This window comes from Schistocerca serialis, chromosome 4 (assembly GCF_023864345.2).
Source record: "Schistocerca serialis cubense isolate TAMUIC-IGC-003099 chromosome 4, iqSchSeri2.2, whole genome shotgun sequence".
In the NCBI taxonomy this organism is placed as follows: domain Eukaryota; kingdom Metazoa; phylum Arthropoda; class Insecta; order Orthoptera; family Acrididae; genus Schistocerca; species Schistocerca serialis.
In genome coordinates this window covers 737,678,733-737,706,358 of record NC_064641.1, presented here as the reverse complement: position 1 = coordinate 737,706,358, position 27,626 = coordinate 737,678,733, and the positions used below count along the sequence as shown (strand labels likewise).

Below are 27,626 nucleotides of genomic sequence, written 5' to 3'. Positions count from 1 at the left end.
CCAGTTAGTTGTTTACTGAAGATGGCCCAATAAGGCGAAAATCGGTTCCAAAAATTATCAGCATAACTAAAACACAGTTTGTTTTAAACCTTAATACAATGATTTTCATTGGGTGACCATTTTTCCAAGGCGACCACAACTTTTGTGAAATGGCTGAAACTGTAATAATACCTTTTGCTAAGCAACTCACAAATGTCGCGAACAGTAATGGACGTATCAAAATCCCTACATCAAACTCGACATTGAATGAATTACATTGATAACTCCGCGCCGGCCGGAGTGGCCGTGCGGTTCTAGGCGCTACAGTCTGGAACCGAGTGACCGCTACGGTCGCAGGTTCGAATCCTGCCTCGGGCATGGATGTGTGTGCTGTCCTTAGGTTAGTTAGGTTTAAGTAGTTCTAAGTTCTAGGCGACTGATGACCTCAGAAATTAAGTCGCATAGTGCTCAGAGCCATTTGAACCATTTTTTGATAACTCCGCAAGAAGGCTAATAGTCTGCGTTCTACGGCAAACCTGACGTCTACCTAGTTGTCTTTTACAGGAATGATTATTTCCTTTATTTGCCTAATTGTTCTCTAAGTATACAGCCTACAACTTTCTTGTATATTTAACTGAGACATCTGACATAGGTGAAAACAATCTTATAAACCAAAACATTCCGGCCCGTTAGCTGCTCTTGCTGCACATACAACCTGTACTTTTCCTTCTTTTTCGTGGCCTGCATTCCTGTGTTGGTTGTCGTGCTTGTATGGCGGGCGACCGTCAGGCTGGTATCCCACCGTTGTCGCTCACAAGTTTTCTCTCGTCACCGGGGCTCAGTTTGAGGCGGGACTCATCCCTGAGGACAATTTTACTCCAGTCAATGAGTTTCCGGGCCGAAGGCGTGTCTGGAGACGTCCCAGACTGTCGCCTGCCATACGGCCCGACAAACAGGAGTGATGGTCTGGGGTGCCATTTCTTTTTGGGCAGTTACCCTTTGGGTGTGACCCACGGAACCCTCACAGCACAATGGTACGTCGACGATATTCCACGCTCAGTTTTGTTGTCCTACATGGCAAGCCATCGTGGACTTACATTACACGAAGATAATGCTCGCTCGCAAACCGCTGGAGTTTCTACTTCTTGGCTTCGTGCTTGCCAAAACATACCTTGGTTAGGGATCCTAGTCCGGAAATAAGCGCCGAAAAATATCAACGAAAATGGACTTAAATACTGCTTTAGCCTCGCGCATCCCTCGACTTACGGTCTTCCGAACGCAGATCATGAAGTATAGATTTCCTGCTGAGTATCTGCCAGTGCCCCCAGAATTTTCCGCTCTTGATGGACTAGTAACGGTGCACGTACTAAACCTTAGAGAGACCGGTACAGTAATAATGAAGTCCATTTACCTAGACAAGTGTCAGAAGCTACAACATTTACAAAAGTTCAGCCCTGCAAGAAGATACGAAGTGGGCGTGAGATCAGGTGAACGTGCTGGCCACTAAACAGCCCCCCCCCCCCCCACCCCTCTGCCTATCCACTTCTCAGGGACTGTCTGATCCAGGTGTTTTCAGTTCAAAGTGCGGCAGGGCTCCATATCATAATCACATCTGCTGATAAATAAGAAATGGGATACGCACCAGCAACCTGGGTAGTATCTGTCTGATAAACATTGTGTACATTGGTGCAGTTAAGCGGGTAGGAGGAACAAACGAGCCTAATGCGTAATCCCTGTACATGCCCACATGTTGTCTGATATTCTGTGTCGTTGACTCTTCACAACTGTGGCTTGAGAACTCTCATAGGCCAACACATCACTACAGCGACTGTGTAGAATTCCGGATCTGGTGAAACGAACTTCGTTCGTGAGAAGTGCACACGTAGGAAAGTGAGGATCGACTGTAAGGCGCTGCAAAAATCATTGACTAAACTCTACACCAGATCCGAAGTCAGCGGGAATCAAAGCTTGCTCTTTCTACGTATGGTAGGGGTGTAGCTGCATTACCCGTGATACTCTACACACAGTGCTCAGCGAAACATTCATTTACTGTGCAACTGATCGTCGCCTCATCCACTTGAGCAAGCACTGCATCTTCTAAGTCTGGAATCCGTGTAGTTCGTCGTCCTCCTCGTTCGTTGTGCTGTGGTACCAATTGTCCTGTTTCACTTAATCATTGCAACGTCTTGGAAATATGGTGTGAGGTGGATGTCTTGTACAAGGATATTTGGTCCTGTAGAACCTCTCTCTTCTCCGCTGCTTCCATTTGTTTGCCTATAAACGAAAATCATGTTCGCAAGTTTCGCCACCGGGTGAAACTCCTTCTGGCTGGGGTGATCGGCGTTAGTACTTCAACTTGTAAACACGTACTGCAATCTATTACAGTACAGATATAGTAAACCATGATTGGTCATGTCTGTACACAGTACGCCGTCTGTACAGGATTAGTCGAATTACTATCCGGACAGCTGCACCCAAGTGCTCCTGGGGATTGCCTACCCTACTGTCTTAGCAATAACAGTACCGGTACATGTATCCCACTGTCAGAGTATCAAAGCGATTTTCGCTCATAACTCTCAACTCGGTCGTTTCCGGACCTGGGTCTCTTGCTTCAGTTTGATAGATACACCCATCTCCATTATCCCAGAAAGACTGAGATTTTGTAAAATCATGGAATCACCCCATACACTTGGTATAACTAAATTCCATTTACATATTTTCAGGACGTGTAGTGGGGACCAACACAGTTAAGTTTCTCACATTAACTCGTGTCCGGAAGCTACCGTTTTCCCGATTACAAGTAGGGCTGGTTGTGACGACCACCGACGCCAACACAATACTGCACCTCCATACGAATTTCCATACACACCATCACCAGTGTCTGGTCCTCCAGAATTCTTCGCAGCTGTAACCCACTCCAGTAGATCTTCCTCGGATTCCATATGGGTCTCGCAAATCAAAGATTTAATGTGACCCCACAGGTAGTAGTCCAGTGGGTTCAAGTCAGGAAAACGTGCAGGCTAAGCAACCGGGCCACCACGCCTTATCCACTATTGCCCAAATCGTTGGTCCTGATAATCTCGGACCGCACTTGAAAAATGAGGTGGTGCGCCATCGTTCTGGGACCACGTGTTTTGAAGCACGTATAGTGGCACATCGTCAAAGAGCCCATACAGTACGCCCTCAGGGAATCGCATGTACGCGGTACCTGTGAGGTGGTGAAAGAAGTATAGCCCAATCACACGTCCCTCCAGGAACTCTGTCCAAATGTTCAGACTGTATCGTCCCTGAAATCCATGAGGGCGCGCAGCATGCGGGTTTTCATCAGCCCATACATGGCTGTTTTAGGAACTGAGAACACGTGCCCTGGTGAACTCGGCTTCATCTGTGGAAAGGATACGCTATGAGAAATTGGACTCATACACACAAAGGTGCAAGAACCACGTGCAGAAGTGGGTTAATGACACAATATCCTGTTGGCTGCATTGCCTGTACTTTCTGCGGATAGTAAGGTTGTAGCTGCTCTCGCGCAGAACACACTACACAGTTCGGTGGTCAACATTCAGTCTATTACGCGGCAAGGCGAAGTGGTAATGCGACAGTAACGGAAACTAACTTGATCACGTCACTCGGTACAATCACTCTCCTACTAAAGTAGTGCGCGTTATTGCTTTAGAAACACATCCCAACCGTAAGGCATCACAAAACAGCCTACACCACAGCAACAAGACATCTCTGAAAATGGATGCAAAACACAAAAAGTTGATACTTCGCAAAACACGATCCCATGGAAATCTTACCAGTAAAGGAAGCGCGCAGTACAAACATGGAAGGTGAGAGCGGAAAAAGCGAGCAGGCATAATGGCTTCCTGTTAACGTTATTAAGGAATTTATCGTACCGGCAGAGAAGGCGACGGAACGTGCAGCCGAAATGTTAAAGTTGGTTTGCAAATTACGGAACGGGGGACAATAAGCCGAACAGAGTGGATTTCAGGTTTCTACGCCCAAGACGAAAATGAAAGGTATTCATCATAAGTATTCTAATGACGATATGGATAATGTGTTATCAGGCAGCAGTTTCTACACTGTTGCGTACATTATAAAGATGTACCAACTTTGCAAAAACTGCACAGGTTTTGTCAGTTTTAAAGGCAAGCAAGGAAGCTCTCAGCAGAATTGTTTTGTCTATAGGATTTATTTTTAAAAGGCGCTGTTATGTGCGAACAAGAGGACTTGCAAAAAGGGCGTGCTACATTATGTTTTTACGGAAGAATGAAGCATCAGAAGCAAAGCGGCCAGTGGCTTTATATGAAACATGGATTTTCGCACAAATTGCACCGTAAATAAAGGTTGGAAAAGGGACAGTGCAACGCGGGGTATTGTCGAATAAAAGTGGTGGTCTGCGTTTAATTGTTGAGCATGCAGGTGTTGACAAGAGTTTCTTTAAAGATTCTCTTCTCACAATTATATTACTCAAAAACCAGTACGTCGACTATAGCTCAGAAATTTAACTTCGTCTTTTATTTATTTATTTATTTATTTATTTATTTGAGGAGACTCACATTTTATCTTTCTTTGCCGAAGCAAGATGCACAAATGCTAAAATATTTTCAAAATTTAAACAAAACGAGACAAATTGACGGCAACGGTATTATTCTTCGTAGCAGGCTAATTTGTAAATTATTTTAACAACTTTCTCATACTGGCAAACGCTCTTGGCCACAATCCTTTGCTGGTGACAAAATGTTCGGTAACGCACAGTGGGAGGGGTGGGATCGCCTTTTTGAAACCATTTGTAGGGTTAATACGATGATTAAAACAACGTGACAAAGGATCAGAAATAAAATAAATTAAGTTAATTGCAGTAAAATAATGAGTTATTTTGATAAAGGATTAAAAATGAAAATTTCGATGTATCTGTAGCGATTCGAACTTTGTCTATATTTCAGTAAGAATATGACTTCACCCCTACGCTACACCACTGCTTTGGACAACGCTGCTAATTTTAATGCTCTAAAGTTTAGAGCAGTGGTGGCCAACCTGGTCCCTGCCGCCCACTAATAGGCGTTCCAACTTTCATTGTAGGCGGTAGGGGTTTTAATTAGGTTTTCATAAGATACTGAGATAAACTATTTGGTAAGTATTGATTATATGCTTTAACTTGCTCTACCTGTGCTTTATAAATTTTATATAAATTTCTCCCTTACTTTATAAAGTAACGTTATTGTGTAATCGACGGACCGTTAGAAAATTTTACTACTTATGGGGATACAAAAGTGGGCGGTAGGTAAAATAGGTTGACTAATCCAGCTCTAGAGAATCACAAGAATTTTGATAAGGGGGAAATAATCTCACATAACTGAGTTGATCAAATCGCATCAGCAGATTTGCAAAATCCATTCGTGCTAGGCAGGTGACACTCAGAAACCGAGATTTGACCGGGTTAGCAAAATATATTCGGGACTACCATGTAAACATGGCAGAGAACATCGCATTCGGATTTCGAAATTAGATTTCCGTTTTCTGCAAATTGTGTTGCTTGTAAACCTGGTAATAGGCAGATGGCGTGTGACACCGACCTGCTTGTAAGAATACTGGACTGTACGCCAGTATTAGTCCCACACCCACCCCCTCCCTCTTCACAATGTTTTTCGGGCGTTAACACGACGGTGCTGCCACCGTGTCGAGATTACGACATCGCTGTGCCGAATATAATACCTGATGTGTTCCTGGTACTAGTCATCGCGCCCTTTCCACTGCGTGAAGTAAAGCGTCCTCAAACTCAGGTGTTGCCGGGTGGGGCACCATGGTCGGCCCGCTGGTGCAAAGGAGTGCGAAGGATCTGGCGGAACTGAATGGCATTTAAACAAATCTGTAGTGGGCGTAGGACACCAGGTGACCGATGAATGACGTACGTGATACACTAATCTGTGGCGCCGAAAGTGCGGGAGATTTGATCGTGTAGTGTGGTATTTCAGTGTATATGATGTGTTGTTATATCGAATACACATGTGAGGAACAGCCGCACAATAAATTATACATCTCACGTTTTAGTATTTTTTATACATTTCGTAAAACGAAAACCGTGAAATTAATAAGCACATTTAATTTGCACCGAGTCCTCAGTTTGTTAATACATCTTTAAGCGCGTGGGTTCATTAAAAAAATTACTCAGCACTTTTACTGTAAGATAAAAGTGAAAAAAGGAATTTGTCAACAGAAACAATTGGAACTTGTGGCAGACAATATTACTACATATTCACGAAGGAGTTGCATCGTGATGGCGTGACGATCCAGAGTGGTCATTAGGGTGAATCACATACCGTAGCGGGTTGAGTGACGAGCGAGGGGTTATTGTGTGACAGACATGCAGCTTTTTCCCATTACAACATCCCCAGTTTTTACATTCGTTTTATGTCATTCTTACCGCTACTGACAAATTGCACCTTGCAGATCCATGTACGAATAACTTCATAATGTTTTAATATTATTTGTAGTACCATTGAAGGCGTTGTGTGTATCTCTGTATTTTCGTAATTATTTGTATGGTCTCTCCTCCTTTGTCCTTTCCCTTTCTATATCTGAAGATGATGTGCTAGTCAGGTCGAAAGTGATCATCATCAGGTATAAAAAGTATAGTGACCCGGACGGCGTTTTTCATTCTTCATCCGTGTTACGTGGAGCACACACATAGGACAACAAATGTTCAAATGTGTGTGAAATTTTACGGGACTCAACTGCTCAAGTCATCAGTCTAGCTTACACAGTATGGAAATGAAGCCCCATACTTCAGGCAAGGTCCTAGTGGAGGTGGTTTGCCATTGCCTCCCCACGACCGTAATGGGGATGAATGATGATGATGAAAACGACACAACACCACCCAGTCATCTCGAGGCAGGAAAAATCCCTGACCGTGCCGGGAATCGAACCCGGGACCCCGTGCCCGGGAAGCGAGAACGCTACCGCGAGACCACGAGCTGCGGTATTTAACCTAAATTATCCTAAGGACAAACAAACACACACACACACACATACACACACACACACACACACACACATATGCCCGGGGAGGAATCGAACTTCCGCCGGGACCAGCCGCACAGTCCACACATAGGACAGATCAAATGGCCATTGGCTTATTCATATATTTGGAGAATATAGAATAAACTGTGAAAAACCTGCATGGGGTCAATTGAAGAAAAATTGCTGTATACGGAGGCCGGCTTCTGTGAATAATCTTCATTTCCCTACTTACCCTTCCCTAGGGATTACGAAGCCAAACTTTTATGTGTAAGAGCAAGTACAAGAGCATATTAACATTGGTTATCTACCTACATCTATCTATCCATCCATGTACGTATTTAGTGTGCGTGAAGCGGCAAGATACTGAATTGTGTGTCACAAAAAATGAGTTTAAAATGAATCCCATTGTACCTTTTGCTTTTTGCGGCCCGTCTCCACTGTCATCACGTTGTGCAATAGAAAAAAGTGGTTTGTCTTTTGCTGCACAGGGGACACAGTTGGCACCAATGATAGAAGCTAGGCATCTTGAGAGTGAGTCAGTACTGAAAGGTAAGGGGTGTGTGTGTGTGTGTGTGTGTGTGTGTGTGTGTTTTGGGGGGGAGGGGTGTTGTAGAGGAGCGCCACCGACCCATATAAGGGGAAGTGAGCGCCTCCCACGCCCCGCCAGGCGCTCTGCGCATCGCGGCGCGCCGTTTCACTTTCTGTCCACAATGGCGGCCCGCGTTGTTGCCGTGAGCGCTGAGCGCTGCCGGGCACGCCCTGCCCGTGTCGCTGCGCTCGAGGCGCTCACGTTCATCTGGTCAGGAAGTAGCCGGCAGGTGGTCTGAGGGCAGTGCACAATCCACTCTATGAAGTTCTAAGCACACAGACTTGTCTCATTTATTCCTTCCGTCGTTCTCTGAACTGCAGCTGGTTTTGTTTCCCCACTAGGAATTCACTTTCGCAAAATTCTTTACGTCTGTCGTTCCACTTCTTTAACAAGCACACGATGTTCTCGTTAAACTCTCGAAGCCTACAGATATGGCTTCCGTGGTCCATCGTTGTGGTCTTCAGTCCCAAGACTGGTTTGATTCAGCTCTTCACACCGGTTTTTCCTGTTTGAGCTTCATCGTATCTACATAAATTTGGAATTGCTAACTGTAATCAGGACTTGGTCTTCTCCACCCCTCTCCTCACCCCCCATCCCCCTCCGCTTCCCTATTTCTTTGTACTTCAGGATGTGCTATATGCATCGATCCCATTATTTACTTCAGTTATACCATAAATTTCTTTTCCCCGTGATTTCATGCAGTACCTACTCATTAGTTATCCGATCTCCCACCGTACAGTCTTCAGAATTATCTTGCAGCACCACGTTTCAAAGCCTACTGTTCTCGTCTTGACTGAAAGGATTTTTTTTTCAACATTTCGCAATTGTACAAGTCGTCACTCAAGTCTCCCTAACTAATTTCTATTCGACGTTAGTAAATTTCTCTTTTTCAGAAATGCTTTTCTTGATACTGCCAGATTGCATTTTATATCTACATCTACGTGATTACTCTGCTATTCACAATAAAGTGCCTGGCAGAGAGGGTTCAGTGAACCACCTTCAAGCTGTCTCTCTACCGTTCCACTCTCGAACGGCACGCGGGAAAAACGAGCACTTAAATTTTTCTGTGCGATCCCCTGATTTCTCTTATTTTATCGTGGTGATCATTTCTCCCTATGTAGGTGGGTGCCAACAGAATGTTTTCGCAATCTGAGGGGAAAACTGGGCCTGCCCTTGTCGCCGAGCGGTTCTAGGCCCTTCAGTCTGGAACCGCGCGACTGCTACGGTCGCAGGTTCGAATCCTGCCTTGCGCATGGATGTGTGTGATGTTCTTAGGTTAGTTAGGTTTAAGTAGTTATAAGTTCTAGGGGACCGATGACCTCAGATGTTAAGTCCCAAGTCTGAGCCATTTTAAGAAAACTGGCGATTGAAATTTCATGAGAAGATCCCGCCGCAACGAAAAACGTCTTTGTTTTAATGATAGCCACTCCAATTCACGTATCATGTCTGTGACACTATCTCCCCTATTTCACGATAATACAAAACGAGCTGCCATTCTAAGTACTTTTTCGATGTCATCCGTCAGTCCCACCTCATGCGGATCCCACAACCGCACAGCAATATCCCAGAATAGGGCGGACAAGCGTAGTGTAAGCAGTCTCTTTGGTAGACCTGTTGCACCCTCTAAGTGTTCTGCAGTCTTTGGTTTGCTCTTCCCACAATATTATCTATGTGATCGTCCCTTTCTTACTTCGGCTATCGACAGTTGTTTCGCTACCCATATAGCAAATTCTTCTACTTATAACTTATTCCTTCCTAATCTAGCCCCCTCCACGCCTGTTGATTCAATTAGACTACGTTCTGAGAGAGGTAAGAGGTAGGTCGCGTTTGTTTGGGTGGTGTGGCAGTACTGTCCATCACAATTAGCAAATCTTATTGTTCTGCGTGCACCTTAGGGGTGCTCCTGTTGTGATCTTTCCTTCTCATATTGTATAAGTTCGTTAAAGGCAGATACTATTTTATCGACGATTTACCTGAAAGTAGCTGGTTCTGGACTTTGCAGTCATAAAACCAACGAAATTATTACTTCCCTTCAATGTCTTGTCTGTGTAAATGGTAACACCTTTCTGTGAATCTTTGGTGCTGACGTGCACCGACATTTGTTGAGGATTTTGCTCGCGGCATGTTGGCGTAGTAAAGTATCACGATAGTAATTCTGAAACATCAGGAAATTGATTACATAATAAAAGACAAATCAGCTGCTCTTCATAACATTAACGTAGTGCTTATCGTTTCGTAGCTACATTAGATGATGCATTTCTTTTTGGCCGGCCTTTGGTAATTGCAGGCAACACAAAAACTATCGACAACAGGAAACACACCGAGCGAGGTGGCGCAGTGGTTAGAACACTGGACTCGCATTCCGTAGGACGACGTATCAAACCTGCGTCCGGCCAGTCCTTACTTAGGTTTTCCGTTATTCCCCTGAATCGCTTCAGGCAAATGCTGGGATTGTTGTTTTGAAAGGGCACGGCCGACTTCCTTCCCCATCCTTCCTTAATCCGATGGGACCGATGACCCCGCTGTTTGGTCCCCCCACCCCCACCCCCCCTCCAAGTCAACCAACCAACAGTAAACGCTGCGGCTAGAGAGATTTCGTCTTCATTGGAACATTAGCCCTCTTTTAGGCATAGTAGTTGTGATGTTATCTGTGTAACTGCACAATTCATTGATGTATCTTACATTCAAATATCTCCTTCATTAATGACTCGTAATTTTCCTTAGACTCTTGCGATCTTTCATATCCTGTTTCCTGTTTTTTCTCTTTCGTGGCCACATATAAATATTCTGTGGCATACATTAATGCTTCCTCTTTATTTGTTGTATAGTTGGATATTTGTCATTGTCCTATTACACAGTTCTAAAATTCCCTTTTCTTGCTGCACCTCGTTCCTCGTTTATAAATAACTTAAATTACTATCAAAATTGAGTGACACTGTTTTTAATTTACATCCATCTCGTTAAAACAGCCTGTTGGTTTATGCTGTGACGACCTGAGAACGGTTTACACAGCCGCTTATACCTCGTCCTACAGTACAACGTGAAAACCCAAATACGGTGTAAGTAGACTTAATCCAAGTGTGTGAAATCTTATGAGACTTAACTGCTAAGGTCATCAGTCCCTAAGCTTTCACACTACTTAATCTAAATTATCCTAAGGACACACACACACACACACACACACACACACACACACACACACATGCCCAAGAGATGACTCGAATCTCCGCCGGGACCAGCCGCACTGTCCATGACTGCAGCGCCTAAGACCGCTCGGCTAATTCAGCGCGGCAAGTAGACTTACACAGTGCGCTTAACGTTGTTTGAACTGCCACCAAAAAAGTTGGGAATCTTAGGCTTCTTACTTTGACTTCCAATAAGGTATTGAGCAAATGCACTTAAACTGTTCGGAAAGGGTCTAGTTGTATATCCCGCCTGGACTTAGGACTTCAGACGTTTATATCTGGCGCCACAACGTTCAACCATTACGACATGGCCCCTTATATCGCAACTGGTCTACGCTGATGCGTGTCGCTCTAGTTGTAATACTGGATTACAATAAGAAATAAGCTTTATTAATTTCTCTCTTGTACCTATTGTTATGCAAGAATTGAATTTATAAATTTAAAGACACAACCTAGAATTCTAATCACTCCTTTGTATCCGAGAGCACCGAGACCACCCTTAATTACTTTTGAACATGAGTAAAGTCTAATATGGTTTGAATATCCACAAGGACACGAGTATAAGCCACGTAAGTATAGACATATGTAATAATTGTTTCATGTTGGCGAATTCTGAACGTCAGTGTGTTCAATCGTTTCTTTGATTCTTTGTGCTGCATGTTTAGTACTACGTTATGTGGTTGTGATTGCGTAGATTATATTACTTGCGTTAAGCAGGACATGAAGGAAAATTATTCAGAGCAGTCATTAAAAAGGACAGCTATTACTGCGAGTTAGAATAAAACGTGAGTAGTTCATGTGGTAAGTGGATTTAATCATACCATTCTTGAAATTGTTTCTATAGCGGAGAAGAAATAAGTATAATTTACTGTTTCAGTTGCTGCGTTTTACGTAAATAAATGGAAATTCTTATGCTATCACTTGGTTCTGGCATTTAGCACACCTGTATAAGGCTGGAAGTGTACCGCGATTGAAATTCTACTGTAACTGCAGTCCCCTTCCGTAACTGACTTGGTTATTTCGTAGGAGACGAATGGAAAGAGGGTACATCTCTCTCCAATTGGATCCTATCCTCTGTAGACAGTAAGCTGTGCAAACGAACTTTTGAGTTCATGCCAGCTGCACTTCATTCTAAATAGTTTATGTTTAACCACCAAGATGAGCGTAAGTAGCGCTGCTGCGAATATGCCTTTCTCTCAGCACATACGCTAGTAGTTATTGGTTTCACAAACACGAGCTAGCCTCCTTCGTGACAGCACAAGAGATATTTTGTTATGTGTTGTGTTGGGACGATTGGGCTACCTGCTTCTTGTAAGGAAAGCGACAGGACTGCCCCTTCACTGTTACAGCTGAGCGGAAAGAAGATGGTCTGACGCCCCGAACTAACTTGCAGAGCAGGAAAACCGCGCGGTTGTCTTTGCTATGAGGTTGCGTAATGGTTCGCTATTCGCATGCGGTTTCTCGTTTACGTAACTACAGTGTTGCGCCTCGAGGATCGTCTGACCGCTAAAAAAGCAGTGCTTGTGCGCCGGTTGAACGTGTCCGCAGTGATGCTGTTTTTGTACACCGAACAGTTTTCTGCCCACGAAGAGCTACACTCAGTAGGTCAGTAAGTAGAATCTTCGGTACACTTCTCCTCTGATAAAGCTATCACTTGATAACCTTTTGCGCAGTAGTGTTGGGCAGGCTTCTGATGAGAATCAAACAGAAGGGGAATATAATTAAATAGGGACTTCAGTCCATACACCACACTCTGCTATCGAAACCAGTAAGACTGATTCATTAATATAGTTAGCTTGTGCTCACTATCGCATAATAGAGTATTTACGACTGGATTTTCATCTTCTGATGTGCAGAACGTTTAGATAATTGGTGCAGTCGCTTGATAGCTAAGACCGTAAACGATGATCCAATTCCTATCTCCTGCAGTACCTAATCCGACCAGGCTGTCGAAGCACTCGCAGTACCACCACCAGAAACAAACTATAGGCTATAGGAAAACCATTCTGTACGCATTATCCTCTCTTCCATAGGAAGAAGACTCGCACCTTCGTAAGAGAGGCTGTGCGAAGCAAAGAAAAACACCACTGATCGAAGTTGAGGATGGGGCCCTGTGATGAGTTCGAACAGCTCATTTGGACCAGTGTAATCCGCGAAATACCGAGATAAGGCGCTAAAATCACTGCCCTAGGTCAAATTTGTAATGTCGTTTAATTTGAGCGAACACTCCTTAAGTGAGTAGATTTTAATGTTTTTGTGAAAGCTGTTCATCAACTGTCAAATGAATTATTCCGAGAATTGTTCATTGCGGAGAGCATATAACGTTTTCCACTGTAGATATGGACGTTCATCTGCCACAGGAAGCATAGACTTCCAGGTCATCACTGAACATCTAGACGTCCTGCTACATTCAATCTTTATTTAATTTTAGATTTTCTCCCGCTACACGGTAACAGTTATGTGGCACTTATCATTCAAGCTAGTTTGTTTATCAGCAAAGGGAAAGCAAAATCTTTTTAATATCGCTGCGCGTATCACGCTTGAAACTAATCAGCTGGTTCTGATACAAATATAACACGATAAATAAAATCACTGACTTGCAAAAGAATGCACTGCATCAGTACGATGTGGCCGAAGTATTCCAAACACGGGATAACATGATGTGCAGGGACTTTCCATATTCTCTCTCTAAACAGAACAATATATTCCAAGACAATTACATCACATAGTTCTCATCTTCCTGTTGAACTGAGTGATCCTGCACTGACATCATTCAAATTTCAGCGGACATATAGAGCACAGTACTCTAACATGCGTCTATGACTACGTTTACATGGCGACACATCTTCCGGAAGACGGTAATCGAATTTCGGAAACCGTTTTTCGCTTTCGTGTTTACATGTTAAGGCCGGAATAGGATTTCGTCGCGTAGTTAAATATGACGTCCGAAAAACAGCTTTTTCAGCTTCTGATTTAGTCAGTACAATCACTATTTCTCTTCAATTAGATATGAAGAGTGGTAGACAGCATCATGCTCAGTCTAATATTTCTGCTTCTCCTTCACTGCACAAGGAGTCACTCCTTCCATATTTAGTTAAAAAAAAAAAGACGTAAGCTGACAACCTAAGCACGTTTCACAAAAGGTTATGCGTTTATATGAGAGCGAAAAGTCGATTGTGGTAGTGGAAACCCGGCAGCTAGTTACGGATGTGCAAAATCGATTATGAAGTGTTTACGCGACCAACCAGAAGCGGTAATGGAAAATTGGTTTGGAAATCCGGTTTTGGGAACCTCGTGTAAACTTAGCATATTCAAGATGGCGGTTCACAGCAGCGAGACCTCGAAATGCGCTCAGTGTAAACTGACCGTTTCTGATAACTAGTCCCACTTCGCTCTTATTTTTACCCGGACATCTAGCTGTATTAGCGATGGGCTTCTAAGAAATAAGAACTCAATATTGGTAGTTATTTGCCGTTAAAGTGAGCTTTGCCTCGTCTTCTTAGCAGATGCGTTTTTTCTTTTTTTAATATATATAATCTTTCCTCCCCCCCCTGTGGTGGTGGTGGTGGTGGTGGTGGTGGTGGTGGTGGTGGTGACAGTACTGAGTACCATACCTCGTGAAGTAGAAGCAGTGAAGTGGTCCGGATTCTTAAGTGAAATGAAGTGCTGGTGTAAACACTCCTTGGAATTAGTCACTGCAGTGGCGAAAAGATCGACCTAAGTTCGCCGCCTTCTTTTGGTATTATGTTAAGATTTGAAGTCCACTTAGTGAAGCAGTAGACAAAGAGCACTAGCAGGAACTCTTTATGTTGGAGAAGATGAAAGGTAGCTGTAACGACTTTGTGGGATAGGATAGTAACCCTTGTTCCTTACCAGTACGAGCACAACGTATTATCAGCTGAATGCCGAATCTGCGAGTAATGGCTATAAACACCATTTGATGTGCTAAGTGTGATCAGAATGTTTGGGGCTAAATACGTGAACGCATTTTTAAATTTCTGCAGAACTGTCACAATAATTCTGGTACATCCCTAGGAATACTTTACTATCAGATACTTTACCAGTTGTCACAGAAGTGTACTAGCTGCCAACTGATAAATGTTGTGTATATGCTTGACACTTTTAGCAAGTGCTGAAAAAGTAAAATTTAAAAATTGACTTCTTTTCTGAAAACTAGATTCATTCTAGGACGACCGCCGATGATTAAATGTTAGGTAACTTCAGCTTCTTATGGTTTCGTTTACGATTTCAGACAATCTGGATGTGTGTCTCCATAAATAGCTTTCGAACGCTAGCTTTCGCAGCCTCGGATTCTGAAATATTACACTCTTTCTATAAATTAGTGTCATCAATCTCAAATGATGGCTGTAGGTTACTTACTAGAAGTTTGTGGCATCAGGACGATGCAGAAAATAGTTGTTTCCATTGAAAAGAAGTGGGGAGGAAATGTCACAGTATTTCGTATCAGGGCATATGAAGTCTCATACGAAACATAGATTATATGTTGTCACTCTAGATGTTGATACTTTGCTGTTCATTGACTGCATTATGCTTGGGATGGGAGAGGGCTAGTTTTGTGTGTTTGAAAGTAATGTAATGTTGAATAATATAGATTATGTGATAAAAATTGAGTGGGTGTGCCAGAAATTTCCAAAAGAGTGACAGATACGTCATTTGTGTTAATGCCAATGAAGTACAGAGCTATTACTCGAAGTTTTCTCGAATCGTTTCAGTGACTAAAGCCATCGTCACACGAGGGACAAGGGAGCTAAATGAGGTCAGCACACGGAACGAGCTAGTTAACGTGATTTTGTGCTCTAGCGCTCTCCAGCGGCAGTTGTCTATCTTTATTTGGCTTTCAAATCATACAGCTCGTTTACCGAAATGAACGCACGTGAAATTCCTACTTTAGGTCTATTAAACGCATATTTCCTCCCTTGTCCATGTGCTGGTCATGCTCTCTTTGTAGTATACATAAATAAAAACATCAGCATCCATGAACACGTAATACGATAAAAAGTAATATGTTCAGTCAGTAAAAGTTCACAAAATCGAACAAACTCACTCCTCGCGAAGTGTGCTCTCACAATTATATATATTACAGAAATTATTTCTGTTAATTTAATGAGAAAGTCTCATTACTTTTTAGAAAAAAGCGAAGATGAAAAAAAAATTGGTTACAGCAGGACACGAACCCGCTACTCACCATTTTGTAACGTGGCAAGCCTACCAATTACGCTATGGTAATGTTCTAAAATCAGCGACCTTACATTTTGTTTTTCGGTCTTACGAAGGATTTAATCGCCTGTGTGTTATTGACATTTAATTACAACAAATCCAACAAAGAACACCACTTCTTGACGAATCTTCGGTGTTCTGTTGCGTTGAAACGGCATATTTTACAATACCCGTTTTATGGTATAACACCAAGGTAACTAAATATGAAAATTCTTTAACGACCACGGTGACATTTTTCCGTTATTTCATTACAACAAATCGTACTAATAACGACGCGCTCTCGAGAGATTTAATGTTCTGGTACTTAGAAATAGCACGTATTTATAGGATGTCAGTTGTAACGTAAAACCTACCGAATATGGAATTCAGCTGAACACAACAAATACAGTCTGTGGTCTCATAAGTTCTTCTTGTGACACTGAGTGCATTCTTGCTTGTAATTGGTTCTTCTTTACGCGGCACGTCGCCGAAATATCGCAGAACTTTGGTTTAGCGTGACGAAATGGCTCCTCAACTTGAAATAGCAGGAAGCGAGTCACAAAACTCGTAGAGCGCCACGTCGGCGTTAGCCAGTTCTTCCCGTCTGAAGCCGGACTAAGGCTTGTTTCTCGGTCATACAATTTGAGGCACCAAGTTGCGAGTGCTTTTGGGTCGTCTTTGAGGAATCGCCAGACACAATGTGAATTTGGAGGAACTGTTTGCAGTGCAGTCGTTGTCTCGTGTTTTCTGTTGTTGGTGAAGTGTCATTAGCAAAAACAAGCGCCTCGGTTGTTCCATTTGTTTGCTGTGCACGTTTTTGCTGAGATTCATGTAAGTGGGCGGACCATCGTGCATTTATCCTAAAATCCGCATTCCCATACTTAACAGCCAAGATCTGTGAATTTCGGATGACACTTTACTTCCCAATATTTGAGTTTAGATTACAGACGACTAACATTAGCTCAAGTTCTTATCACGTAGCGGAAGTATGCACCATACCTGTACATGATGTACCAGATTAAAATTTGACCAATATACCTTGTAATAATAGCTGGAATGCGCCAGTTAATAGGCTGCATTGCCGAGAGTGTGTGTGTGTGTGTGTGTGTGTGTGTGTGTGTGTGTGTGTGTGTGTGTGTGTGTAGGGTACGTCACCCTTCGTCACGTAGAAGAGAAACCGGCGACGAATTTTGGAAAAGTTACCCAGGGTTCCACTGTCGCCCGTAGAGCGTACAGGTCAGAGCTTATCGTCTCCCCTGTGTGCATATCATGAAACAGATGATTTGAAAGTGGTTCAATCTCCAAACTATTTTACATCCAAATTGTACATTTCCGGAGATAGGTTCCTTATCAAAACTTCATCTAGCAAGTCGTCTCTACAACCCCTAGAAAATTGGAATAGGAATTGTGAAACACCCTGTGTAGAGACCTATTATTGAAATGGTCCTCGTATTTATAAAACCCAGTGTATGGTTTCTTTTAGATTATTCGAGAATTGAAAACTAATATTTCGTTTGTATCGTGAATCAACAGGTCTCCGGGAGGGGGAAAAATCGTGTAAGAATAACGCTTTCCCGAAATGTGTTTCTTTAGTTAAGCGTTTTAAAATATTTTTGGATATATATGCAGTCTGCTGTGTCGTTCACGTAAAAACTTAATGGCCTATGTTGCCAGGAATGCATTATGGAAAAGTTATGTGGGTGATCTTTTTGTTATGATTTGCTACACTCGTCTGCAGTCCAGTTATGACGAAGCGATTTGTATACAAATTAAGAATTTTTCCTTCTGACACATTACTTCTGTATCAATCTTGAAGTTACACGGTAAGTATGTCACCGCTAAAATGAGACTCAGAACGTCGAATGAGTCCTGCAGTGAGATGTTTTTCAGCCAGACCATATCTTCGTTACGACAACGCAATGCTGAAGTAGCCGCTTGCCGCAGTGACGTTTTATCAGTTGACGCATACTCTCCAAACATGCGTTCGTGTGGAGGTGCTAGTAGTTGTGTGTGCCTCAGTAAGAATAGCTTCTTATGCCTTTCGGAGAAACGGGTATGTCAGTCTAATCTTTTTGGTGGAAATTATATACTTTTTTTCGTGGCGTATGTTTCTCCAATGCGAAAGACTAAGTTGTTTACCTATCTTCGCATGTTTCCTGTTTTTATTTCAGTTTACCAGATACTGTTAGATTTTTCTTAGAGTCCATGGGGGCTAAGAACTGCGAACGTCAAAACCACCGTTCTGCTTATACTGTAAATCTTTTGGCTATCACTATTGGCCACGGAGAATTTTCAAGTGACACATGTTCACTTAAGATTTTGTGTGTAAAAAGACATTTTTGTACGTGGACGGTCTTTGAACATACCAATCATTGAACGAATTGATAACTGAAGAAGCTGCCAAACACACTACCATGCAATTGAAGCACGCTACTTCATCAGTGGAAGAGAGACGTGCTTTGCCCTGTTAGCGTGTTCTACCGTGTTTTGTATGATTATCGCAGTGATGTTATAGGCGGCTTCTTTGTGTATCAGCTCTTCCGACGATTTATATCTTTGGTATGTTTAAAAACTGTCCACGTGTACAAAAGCTCATGACGCACGTAATCTGAAGTGAAGCTGTGTCATGTGAAAATGGTTTGTAGTGATACCGGTAAATTTTAATTTTCGACAAATTAATGTAGTGTCCTAGTGGAAACACTTGTTTTAAGCCTTTATGTCCATTATGTACCCGAACAACTGTGTCAAGCGCATGTTCAATGCTAACAATAATCTGCAGTTTCGATGCGACGTGTTATTTCTGTAGCCTTAGCAAGTGAGGGAGCACCATCCTTCGTTCGTCGGTTTCTGGCGCAGATAACAATTGCGAGGAAATCCTTGAGAACGACACAGTTTACGATAAGGGAGCGTGCCGTCTAGTGCCTACGTTCAGGCTGCCAAGCAGATAAAAGCTGCGGCTTTCTGAACTGAGAGCTTAGCGTTGCTGAAGTGTAAAACTGACCCTTAAATGTTCAGACGCATGCCTTGTTACGAAGTATTCTTCCAATGCACAGAAACGTTGATAACTCAATAGATGGTTTTTCGAAATTCTATTGGGTAGCAAAGCCCTTACTGAGATCGAACGCAACGCAGTTATCAGTTGTTTTTTTAATATGTATTTCTCTCTCTCTCTCTCCTCCTTCCTTCTTCACGAGCACGCGCGCGGTTTTGCACCCTGATGTTGTGTATTAAATGAATATTGGAATCGCCCTCTTATACTCTGTAAACCCTGGAAGTTTAAATGACCAGGATTTAACCACTTTTGCAGTTCACGGCAGCTGTATGTTAACGGAACATATGTTTTTATATTTTCGTTTTTCTTATTTCTTTTCCCAAATCTACATGTTTTGTCTATGATAAAATACTCTGTAGGACATAGTTCATTACAAAAAAAAAACCTCGTCATTATTAAGAATACTTGAACTATTCCTTCTTGCATTGATGTTTTCTTTTACAGAGCTAAACGACAACAGTGCATTGAACAGCAATTTGTAACTAACCGAAAAAAATGTCGAAAACGACAAAAATTAAACTTAACTCTATGAAAAAATTAAATATTAATCAAAGTTCAAGTGGGCTCAGTCCAAGCTCGTAGTTTATAATTGTGAGAAGTGAAACGGAAGTTAAAGTTTATAATCAAAGGAAGTGAGGTGATGGAGAAAGTATGTCTTGAAACTGAGAGTGCAGAATGGAGTTTCGTTTCCAGGCAGTGGGAGGAATGAGAAGTTTTATTCCCCCCCCCTGGGTAAAGTTGATGGTGGAACAGATTTGAATGGAAGAATTCCGGGGACATCGAAAGGCCAGAAGTCATATCCAGTTACATTCATAGGTTGGACACGAAGATACGCGACGAGCTGTACGAAAATCCTTAACAGGAACAACGAAATGGATTGTGTGGGAGCTAGCCGAGAACGATGTAAAAAAAAAAAAAAAAAAAAAAAAAAAAAGCGTACTACTTCCGGTTACGTAGAGCGGAGTTTCTGTATGTTTGCCCGCATGATAGAATACCGCAAATTAAATAAACCAGCGTATGTCACGGGATAGTAACGAGGAAACGAATATTCTTATTTAGTTTCTTTATGTAAAAGGTACGTAATGCAGTAGTGTAGTGTCACCACAAGGTTTTTCGTGATCAAAGCAAGCGGAGTTATTTTTTATTGTAACAATGATACTGTAGTTTTTACTTTTCCAGATTGCGATGTTTAACGCTCCTTCACCAAAAAAGTATGTTCGCGTTAAAACATAATAATTGAAACATGCGAAGAAATTGTGGCACAGAGAATATGATAACTAAATGTTGCCCACTCGTAACAATTACTTTACGCATAGTCTCCTGGTTATTAAATTCAGAAAATAATTTAACATTTGCCATAGCTTTTGTGCCATTCATAGTAGCCGTATGCCAAGAAATGTTTAGATAGCCTCAGAAATACCAAAAAAAGGAACAGTAATGGCCTAATGGGCTGTTGATGTGAAAAAAGCTTATGTATATGGCACTTAGATTTATCATAAAAAGAAAAGAGGAGAAACACAAACTTGAAGAGTAACTGCAATTTCACAAGCAAACTAGATGCATAAGATTATAGGAATATAATTTATATGTTATTGGGCTGTGTCGTGCTTAGATGAAAGTTTTGAATGCAGGCAGGCCATCTGTTGGCGACACTGCAAGCTGCCAAGGCCGCTCAGCAGTTGCCCACGCCGTATCATCACACAGCTGGTTTTGGAGCAGTCGTGACAAACCGCCGTGGAGGGGGGGGAGTGAGGAAAAGAGGAGAGCGTTTAAGATGGTGAATGAAGTTAGAGATTGCGGTCGTGCTACGGACTATGGCATCAAGTGAAAGAAGACCTCAAAGAAGAGAGAGTTAACTAGCGGGGCCAGTGCGACGTAAAGTATATGAGAAGACTGTCCGGAAGCCAAACTCGCATTTCGTAAATCGCCATTTGACTACGAGACGACCAATATTTTCCTGGAAGGTTCGTGCTTTTCTTTCTGGTTATCTGTCTCCGGCCACACCACTTGACAATCTACCCCAGCTCTTCCTTTTATTAACTGAGAATGCTTTTGTGAAAGTGTCGCAGGTCACTGCTTGTTTTACAGGATTTGTCGCCTTTCTGTGCAGCTTATTACTTTCTTGCATGTTGTTAGTGGCAACCTTGCGCGAAAAGACGGTGAGCGGAGGGGGGTAGAGGAAGCAGGCTCGGTTGGATGACTGCTAGTGATCTCTCCTTTGCTAAGATGCGACTGAGAAGAGATACAAGCCTTGCAAGTTTGATCTGTTTACCATTCCTTGTGATCAAGAAGTTAAGGTTTCCTTGGCTCTATATAATATACCGTAACGTCCAGGAGTATATAGCGGTTTTTGCTGCTCAGATGGTTCAAATTGTGGCTTAAGTGCCACCAACAGTAGTATATAAAGATCACACAAATTCACGCTTCACGAACAAATATGGGGCATAATTCCAACGGGTAAAAGACTGCGCGTTTTGCAAATGCTTTTGTTTTTAATAATTTCAAATACTGCAACCTGGACAAAACATTCGAAGTGTTAGTAATCTTACCAGTTAAACTTCTGTGGATGAAATCGATGTAGATCCGGACTTCTGCGCCAATGCGGTTTAATAAAGAACTACCTTCAGCTGTGGCAATACAGCGTCTTGTTGCTCAGTGATCGCCTGCAAACTGTTTCTTGCGCCGAATCTGGCACACCGACTGGCGGTGAGATGTCTGTCTCACAGTCGGCATCTTTGACGTCACGTTGGTATCGCGCCGCAGTAGTAAACATCAGCTGGATGCAATGGATAAATGATACGCCATCTTGCTCCACTCCGGAAGCTCGGCTCCATGTGTTTCATTGACATGAAGCGAAAAATAGTGAAAAATACATGCATTACTTTGACACACAGGAGATAGGTCATTAAAATAAGTACGATGTTGCTTGTTGGTTAAAATGCGGAGTAACTTATTCCTGATAGGGATTACCGGTATACATATTGATATGGACATTGTTACTTATAACTTAATAGCGTATTACGTTTCCCATTCCCACAGGTAGGTCAGAGGCATGCAAATGACTTGCTGACAGATTCCGACTAGCAAGAAGTATGAAGACAAGTAACTTTACGTTCACGTACAACAACAAAAGTGTAGTCGCATGACACTGATTTACCGACATCGTCCATGTTGGTATTTTTGCGGTTATCCATGAAGTCCGCCTTGACGCTGCTAGCATGGCACACAATGAAAACAGTGCTTACGCTCGACCTGGTAGTTATTTTTCGCTGGCGAATCGGCGTTGTTTTAAGCCGATAGCTGCAAGCGACGAGATTTGTTGAATTAGGTGTCACTTTGCAGAAAACTCGTACGTAGATTGAGCCATGTGTGGTTGTCGGTTCGTTGCATTACATAAATCCCCTCTCAGATTGTTACCGAACCGCCTCCGCCGACGCGCGAGAGGCGACTGGCGGCAGCACGTGGTGAAGGCGCTGGGCGAAGCCGCAAATATCCGAGAGCTCCCGAGCTCGACCGAAGGGTACCGAGCACAGCCCGCGGTCGACACACTGGCCCCTCTGCTGTTTCCTTTGCGGAAATTAAATACTTTCGTGTGGTAATATCAGGTACAGTACTTCTGCACAGTAATGCCTGGCCTGGTCCTATGAATTACACACACACACACACACACACACACACACACACACACACAGTGGAGCACGACGGGGGAAGTAGTGGATTGGTGCATTCTGAGTTCGGAATGGGCTGAATACAGTAAACACTAGGTTTAATTTTGATTTTAGTCTACAGACAACTCTAAATCGAGAGTGCACTCAGAGTACTCACAAATTTTGTCCGTCTAAGGGTAGGCAACAGATACTTCCGAATAACATGCGACGTACGCCTTTTTTTCGTTTGACGCAGCTCCATGCCTATGAATTCTGTTAAAAGGCGAAAAGGACGCAGTTAAAGAGGCAAGGGTGTATTACGTTCATGTACGAATTTTGTCAGTCAGTATCAGGTATTTAGTTGCTAATGTGTCTTTTACTTACAAGTGGTGACGTGTTGCGTCAATTTCATCATTGCTTGAAACTGATAGTAGCAAAGTGTAAACCTTGTAAAAACGTCTGTTTGCTTTGGCTTCTTCAGAGCTTACTCCTTAACATCAGTTTTTGATCCGTTCTTCATTAGTCTTTCCTACGGTGAGGTGCATGTGTCAATCCCGTCTCATTCCTTCTTACACATACACGTGACTGAAGCGATTTTGTGCTGTTTCGGTTAATAAGGGTGTATGTACGATTACTGTCTATGTTTTACTATCATTTTGCTTCCGGAATATCGTTCTGGATATTACTGCCCATCATTCTTACACTGATTTTGTTGCTTTGACTGAATGTGCTCCACTCGAAAGGTGAATTAGCCACTTTACAATGTTGCACTCCATTTTGAAAGCCTCTCAACATGTATAAAAAATTAAATTGAAAGCTGCGTAGTTTTAAGATTTTTGCACTGATTTGTCAGTCTTACGCAAGTCACTCTTTCTCCTACATGGCAGTACTCATAAACACTAAGGCGTCGTAATTACTTTTGATGCGTTATCACAAATTTTTTATGAGTCATTTCACGTCGTATCTCCACATTCTCTGCTGTTAGGAAGTTTGATGATCCTAAGGCTGCGAGTAGACAGAAGCTTTGTGATGTTATGGGTGACCCTGCCCACAGAGTTAACGAACCGACCAACTGCATGTCCGTTGCACAAGTAACAGCGCGATATAACTATGGATGAAACGCGACTTAAGCTGTACACATCGTGAAAGTATGAAACCTGATAAGTGGAAGCTCTTACACTCAAGTATAAATAGTGTATATAGAGAATATTGTGGTAAGGAAACGATTACAGTATACTATTTAGCGGAGGCTGATTCCGTGGTTTTTAATACATTTAGACGAAATCATTTTCTGGAGACATTTAGGACAGCAAAAAGCTTTTGTTACATGTTTCAAGGTGATTGATAATTTCATTTAGTGTCCATATGACACGCTCTAATTAACTGAAACATCACAAAAATTGAAAGCTATACACGGCTGTTTTCTTAATCTGAACCTCATATTCGAAAATTATTTCGATACGATTTTGCACCAAAAGAAAAAAAAAATTGAAGCAGTACATTTCAGATATGTTTTTGATGCGATAGTCCCTTCTCAGTGTTGTACTATAAGGGACTGCGTACAAGTGACACTCATTTTCGATTTATTCGGCTTTCGAGTTAACCATGTTACTGATCAGGCGAGAAATAGTAGTAGTACGTTTTGTTCTACTTTCCGATAGGAGTTCTTTGTGAAAGCGAAACAGAAACAGGTTGTCTAAAGATTTAATTCATTTTTGAGACATGGCGAGTAGGAATATTTCCTCTGATGTATAAACGGAATGCTGTACTGTCAGAGGCACGATGTGTCATATAATTTGTGCACTAATTACCTCTGTGTTCCTCACCCTTTTCCCATCGCTTATTCCTTACTCCGCCTCTACTCCCCGCCATTTACAATTTATTTCATTTTTGAAGCGCTATATTGTTACACAGTGTTGGTTTGTACTTGCCATTCCAGTTGCGTACTCCGAAAGCCTAGGTAGTCCGATTAAGAAGACAAGCTCGTATATGGTTTCCAACTGGCAGGGAGGAAAGGTGGAGGGGCGGGAAGTTCACTACTGTTTCACGTTAACAGTCCACTGTAAAAAAGATACCAAGATGCAGTCGTTCTGTGCATATGAATTGGCGCCTCAGCCTTTCTGTAAAGATGGAGAGAAAATAGTTGAATTTTATTACTAATGTATCAGAACATAAAGTTCAGGGAGACTGTGTTTCACTCCTTTGTTCAGAACTAGTTTCATCCGGGTCAGGATAGGACTAGAGGATAAATTGCATTGGCGTTGACTGCGTACTGATTTTAGAACGTCAGATTCCAAAATCAAACCGCGTAGACAACTGGACCCGAACTTTTCCGGAGCAATGGTTTGTGTTACTGCAACTCGCATATCCTGAGCGGGTCAGTATGTGAAACTGAAGAAAATAGAGAAAATTTAACCCGTGGTACTTTTTTAAACAATTGGATGTGTGAATACGCTCGTTTTTGTAACAGTTGCGTATTTTTGAGTCACATACTGTTCGAAGTTGTATAAAGCTGTACAGACTGGAAAGACTTTTTATTAATACTTCTATCTCTGTGATCATCCTGATTCAGGTTTTCCGCGATATTCTGAAAGTGGTTACTGTCTCACGTTGAGCTCTTCTCCGTTCTGCCAACTAGACTACAATTTTACGTATTTGGACTAATTTGCGTAAAGTTTGGGATTCTTTCAATTTAGTCTGATGTGATATCCTGTACAGAGCGTTAAAATGTGACCTTACTTTCCATAGAGTGCGCCATTGAATATTTGTAGGTGCCGAACCACGATCGTGCAACGTCAAATTGGAGACGACAACGATGACGTCAGGGTGTCGGTCTATGGCTGTAGGAGCGTAGTCTGTGGAGAGCTGACAACAGTGACCACATGATGGCGACTGCGACTGCAGCGCGGCGCCGTGCCGGACTCGCGACCCACCTGCGCCGCGCCGCGCCCGGTAAACCGGATCCCGAGGTTATCGGCCCGCTGCCCCTCGCCACCACATAGTTCACGTTCCTGTAATCAGGCGTCGCGCCAGTCGCGCCCCCTCGCGCCAGATAAGGGAAGCTGCTGTCTGCCATCTTGCCGCCGCCACTGCTGCCGCCCCGCGCCGTTGCCAGCTTCCGGCCTCCAGACACCCCCCTCCCTCCCTTACAGTACCGCCCCTGCAAGGCTAGCCAACTGCATTTACCTCCCATCCTCGTAATATCTATTTCGTCATTCTTTCTGTTACGAGGAATAACCAGTCGTCTTTAGAACTGCATCCCTTATTATACGGAGGCTTTGGGTTCGTGTCCCTGCCTTATCCTGGCAAACTTCTGATCTGCATGACTGCCCTACAATTCGCACTTCAGTACATGGCAGATGGTTCATTGAAACACCGTCAGACAACCTCTCTGCAGTTCCAATCTGAATAGCACGCGGGAAAAACGAATACTTAAGCCTTTCTCTTTTGTGTCACACTGATGATTTCTTCCTTATAGGTGGCCGTCAGCACAATAATTTTGCAAGAGCAAGTTGGTGATTGAAAATTCAAGAAAATATCTCGCCGCAACGAAACACGCCTTTGTTTTAATGATGGAAAGTCCAACTCGCGTATCATAACCGTTATCCTCTCTCCCCTACACTGCGATTGTACAAAACGAGCTGCCCTTCGAACTTCCTTGACGTTCTCCGTCAATATTATCCGATTAGCGTCCCATACCGCGTAGCAGTAATCCGGAAGAGGACGGACAAGCGTAGTATAAGCAGTCTCTTCAGTAGATCTGTTGCATATTCAAAGTATCATGTCAATAAAAAGCAGTATTCGCCACAACATTTTCTATTTGACGATTTAAGTTGTTTGCAATTTTACCACATAGATATTTAGATCAATCAACCAGCTTTAGATTTGTGTGATTTATCATGTATCCGAAATTAACGGGATTGTTTGGAGTCAATTACTTGTTTCGGCGCCATGCGGGTATCTTGTCTAAATCATTTTGCAGTTGGTTTAGATTTTCTGGTGACTTTATACTAGACTGTGAAAGACAGCTTCATCTACAAATAATCTAGGAAGGCTGCACAGATTGTCTCCTAAATAGTCTGTATAGATTAGGAACAGCAGAGGGCGTTTAACACTTCTTTGATGTACGCCAGATATCACTGCTGTTTTACTCGATGTGTTCCGTTCGTCACTTACTGCGAGCTGTGACTTATCTTATAATGCGACAACAATACTTTAATTCGACAGTCAAGGATAAAGCGTGATCTGGAGTAGAATTACAGTTTCCTGTCAGTAGGAAACTTTGCGCTAATGAAAGAACGCGAAATTAGGAAAGATGATTGTTCTTGAAAGCTGAAAGCTGTTCTATCAGTGGTGTCAGGTCGCGTAGACATTTTGTCTCTACCGGTGCCCAAGCGGTCAGGACGGTCCTCGCGATAGCGAAGTCCCAGTCAACTAGGAGGGGGCTAAATTGATACTCAGTCGGTAATAATTGGAAGAGGAGTACCAGTTCTAACATTTGCTTCATACCAAAGAAAAACTACCTGAAAATACACCAGGATAGCGAACTCTCAACGACTACATGCACGCGTTCGTTCTCTCTCAACAGATAAGTGAATTGTTGACGTTAAAACGAAAAACTAATAGTATCCAAATGTAGTGATATTGAAGCTTCAATTCATCCACCATGTGTTCTCGTTCTTATTTTCTTGGACGTCGACGATACCATAAGTTCATCAGACGATTTAATTAGATTGTATCGCATGGAAGGGATACTTGATACTGTGATATGACAAGGTACCAATCATGCTCGATGAGAGGGTCCTCGAGAAAATTTTGTTGGGAATCTTGCACTAGACCATCACTGTAAGTCGCTCATACTCGTCCACTCCCACTTGCACGTTCTCTCACTCACTCATTCATTCATTCAGCGCAACTCATGAGAACATTGTCAT

The 27,626-nt window shown here is 42.6% G+C and overlaps 1 protein-coding gene across 8 annotated transcripts in view; it reads left to right on the top strand.

Annotated features, from left to right (window-relative positions):
* LOC126473257 (serine/threonine-protein kinase tousled-like 2) overlaps positions 1-27,626 on the top strand; it is a 585,239-nt gene that overhangs the window by 504,453 nt on the left and 53,160 nt on the right. The window contains exon 1 of one of the 8 annotated variants that reach the window (XM_050100202.1): positions 12,360-12,381. The exons of 6 other annotated variants lie outside the window; for them this stretch is intronic. The gene's annotated coding sequence lies outside the window, so the exon portion shown is untranslated. Of the gene's footprint in view, positions 1-12,359; positions 12,382-20,800; positions 21,010-27,626 lie in introns of those variants that run through there. One more of the 8 variants, XM_050100201.1, reaches the window with a different exon arrangement.